The 4,286-nt window shown below is 38.8% G+C and overlaps 1 non-coding gene across 1 annotated transcript; it reads left to right on the forward strand.

The window, feature by feature from the left end:
* The first annotated feature begins 1,977 nt into the window (after positions 1–1,977).
* Positions 1,978–2,084, forward strand: LOC141680846 (small nucleolar RNA R71). The gene has a single exon (XR_012558431.1). It is a non-coding gene; the product is annotated as a small nucleolar RNA R71 (small nucleolar RNA).
* Positions 2,085–4,286: the final 2,202 nt, after the last annotated feature.

Raw genomic sequence — 4,286 nt, forward strand, 5'->3', positions numbered from 1 at the left:
GAGAATTATTTCTAAAGTGTTTAGAAAAAGGATTAATAATTAAAAGGTGTTTTAATTATTAATGAGAATAATAAAGGGTTAATAATAATAATATTTTATGGGAAAATTTTCAGCTGAAAATTTTGCCTATAAATATACTATTATAAACCCTATTTTTGTCTCAACCTAAAAATTTTACAAAACCCTAATTCTCTCCACCTCTTCCTTCTCCATTACATCGTTTTCTTGGTGGATACCGGTGGAGTGCTTCACACTTGAGGAGCAGCTGCTAAGGATCTCCACTCGTGGTTCTTGGATCGCTATTAAAGACCTCCATATTTCCATTAATGTAAAGTTTCTTAAGGTAAACATACTGAACTACGAATTAAATATTATTTTTCGCATGGATCCTGCGGAGGGTTTCGGTTTTTTTTTAAGATTCAAGTTTACGTTTTCGCTGCGTTTATGTGCTAAAAACCCTTCAATAAGACAAGATAATAAAATAAAACTATCAAGTCTAACTCTATACTACTCCATTACTCTATTCCAGCATCTTTGAAAACCTTCATAGCTTGCACGAAAATGGTAATACTTCTTTGTTCTCATTTTCCTGCTAAACAGGCTGCCACATTCCTTTTGCAAACACCCAACGCATGTGACTGTGTTGTCACTGTCAACAGATGTTTGAATTGATCATCCGTCGGGTACATGCTTGTTATCCGTCGGGTTGCCTTGTTGATCATCCGTCGGGTAGCTTTGTTAATCATCCGTCGGGTAGCCATTTATTACTTGACTCCATTTCATTTGTACAGAATTACAAGACATCTTATATTTACATTTAATCAACCTATTCTGCACATCTGCTAGTAGTCTCCATGACTTATAAGCTACTACAGAAACTATACAAAGTTGTTTGCAGAAATGTGCTACATGACTTATTGTTACATAAGCTACTCCCCCGATGGATATCAATTAGTCAGCCTTTTAGGAAAAGGGGGTGGAGGATAGATCTATTTCTTCCCTGTATTACCCTCAGGAGGAGTGTGTTCCATAATAGTCTTCCTTGGTTCCACCTCTGCTTCCTTCTGCACTTCTTCTTCAGCCACAATCTCATTTTTTGTAATTGGAAAGGGTGCAGTCGCACCTACATCCGGGACAAAATTTTCAGACTCTTCATCTTGCTGAATTTGGGGACTTGCGACCCTTCCAGACCTCAAGGTGATGGCGTTCACCTGTTCTTCAACTTCCCTCTCGCCTGGATTGGCTTCTATATCACTAGGAAGCGTTCCTGGTGGTCGATTCAATAAGGTGTTAGCAATTTGCCCTATTTGGTTCTCCAGATTCTGGATAGAAACAGCCTGGCTTTGGCATATAAGAGCCTGGTTTTTGCACATAAGTCGCAACTCCCCCAATTCAACTTTTTCATTCGAAGATAGACCTGCACCTCCATGAGTTTGTTGTTGATGTTGGAGTTGTTGTCTTGGTGCGAATTGTTGCTGAAAACTAGTAAGATTGAATTGCTCATTTCCAAACTGCTGGAACGGCTCTTGCATTGCATTCTGATTGTTAGGGCGATTCCAGTTGTCAGGATGATAAGTGTCTGGAACTGGTTGTTGCGATCTCTGATAGTTGCTCATAAACTGAGCTGATTCACTAGATAAAGCGCATTGCTCCGTCACATGCGAACCTGCACATAGCTCACAAACATTGATTATTTGATTAACACCATAGTTAGCCAGAGAATCGATCTTCATAGACAACTCCTTTAGCTGAGCAGTGATAGCCATAACTGTATCCACTTGAAGAACTCCTGCTACCTTGCCCTATGGCAATCTATGAGTTGGATATTGATATTCATTAGCAGCCATCAGTTCAATTAGATCATAGGCTTCCTTATAGCTCTTTGCCCATAATGCTCTACCAGATGCTGTGTCGAGCATGGGTCTTGACTGTGCTCCCAACCCGTTATAAAAATAATTGATGATCATCCAATTAGGAATTCCATGATGAGGACACTTCCTAAGCATCTCCTTATAGCGCTCCCAAGCTTCATATAAAGATTCTTCCGATTGATGCGCAAATTGAGTAATAGCGTTTCTGATTGCAGCTGTCTTTGCCATACGGAAGAATTTAGTGAGAAACTTTTGAGCAAAATCTTCCCAAGTAGTATTCGAACCAGCTGGTAGAGAGTGTAACCAGATCTTAGCCTTGTCCCTCAGAGAGAATGGGAACAGTCTCAGCTTCACAACATCTTTAAAAACACCGTTGAACTTGAAGGTGTCGCAGATCTCAAAGAAATCCCTAATGTGCATATTGGGATCTTCTGTTGGAGAACCCCCAAACTGGATTGAATTCTGCACCCATTGAATTATGCCAGGCTTGATCTCAAAGGTATTAGCTGTGATAGCTGGCCTGACAATGCTACATTGAATGTCATTGATCTTGGGTTGAGAAAAATCCATCAAGGCTTTCATTCGTGTTGCTGGATCTCCCATTGTAATGAGTACCTGAAACACAACAAGTAAACCGTGAAAGTAAAAGAGTCCGAGTTAGTGAACTTTAACGACCACTGATGACAAGCACATAAACTAAACAATTAACAACACCGAGTCCCCGGCAGCGGCGCCAAAAACATGTTAGGGCGAAAACACGCGCTAAAATTCACGCAAGTATACGCGTTTGCAAGTAGTATAAGATATAAATCAGATTCGTTCCCACAGAGACTAGTTTAGGTTAAGTTCAACTTATGCACCTATGCAATAATGTATAGTTATCGCTCAATGCTAAGACAAATAACAAATTGGGTTTTGATTAAACTAAGAGATTATACTAAATAACATTAACTAAGAGAATTGAGGTTGAATTACTATATATGACAAACATGGGATCCTAACTTCATTAAATACTTTATTTAATAGCCTTTTTGTTCTTAACCTTAGCATGCAATGGTGATGACACTAATCAGATAACACGAAACTAGTAAACACCAACTTTCGTTTTACGAATACCCTACTACCAAGCATCCACAAAAGAGATAGAAGTTGAATAGACACCAATTATGCTTAGTCCTTATATGTCTAAAAGAATTGAAAACATAACGGTTTAATGCGCAAGTTATCTATCGTGATTACATAAGGCAAGTAAGATGGTTAAAATTACCTACGAATCATGCATAACAATTACATGAACCTATGCTAGCATGGAAAGTTCTAAACCTTTATATTCACTGTCGCTTCAATAGAGATTAACACGCTATCTTATATGTTAGCTACGCACATAAGACGAATAAGCACAACCAATACTAGGATGTCAATCAACTACCACACACCAAGATATTGAAATAAATTAATTAAAGAAATCCATAATTAAATCCTTTAGAACCCTGCGCTAATGATTAGTTCATAATCGAACTCATCATCATCATGGGTTCCAATGAAAGCATGATAATAAACAATATAAGAGTACTAGGGTTCAAGAACAAATCAAAAATAAGCATTCAAGTATCAACTATATTGAAGAAAATAAGAGTCTTCGTCTCCGTAGCTTTCTCGTGCTCTCTAGGTCTTCCTATTTCTCTCCCAGGCCTCCTTCTTGTTAAAAATATATTTTTATTAATATATATATGCTTCTGGTCATTCTGGGCTTCCAGACTCTCAAAATCAGACTGGAATCAGGATTCTGCGAAAACGACCTGGCGCGGGCGCACGCTATCAGAGCGCGGGCGCGCGCTATCAGAGCGCGGGCGCGCGTAGTTTTTGATGTTCCAGCACGGCTGCCCCGCTTCCTAGCATGGGCGTGCCGTGCTTCTGTTGTTTCAGCGCAGCCGCCACACTTCCCAGCGCGGGCGCGCCGTGCTACTGAAGTTGAAATTCTGAAATTTCTTCTTTATGCTGTAACTTTTGCTCCACTCGTCAAAATTTGATGAATAAGCAGTCCACGCGAAGCTATTGAGATTCTCTACAACTTGAGAATGGCCTATGCTTCCAATTCTGATCTATTTTCAACATATTTCAATGAAAACCCTCTTTCTTCATCCAACTAATGTCTGCAATGCAATAACGCAAAAACACATCAAAAATACCAACAACTTGAGTCCAAAACACCAACTTAAGCCTGTAATGAAGCGTTCCAAGTAGATATAAAATCCACTTATCACATGTGATAAAAGGTTCTAAATAGAAAAAGGTAAAAAAAATATTAGGGTAATTGGATAATTTATTGTGTCCAGTTGATCTAGGCTGGGGTTATCGAATATTATTCTATGTTACTAATAACTTTAATAAGTTGGTATTGATCTATTATAATTA

The sequence above is a fragment of the Apium graveolens genome, chromosome 1, assembly GCF_009905375.1.
Source record: "Apium graveolens cultivar Ventura chromosome 1, ASM990537v1, whole genome shotgun sequence".
Classification (NCBI taxonomy): Eukaryota; Viridiplantae; Streptophyta; class Magnoliopsida; order Apiales; family Apiaceae; genus Apium; species Apium graveolens.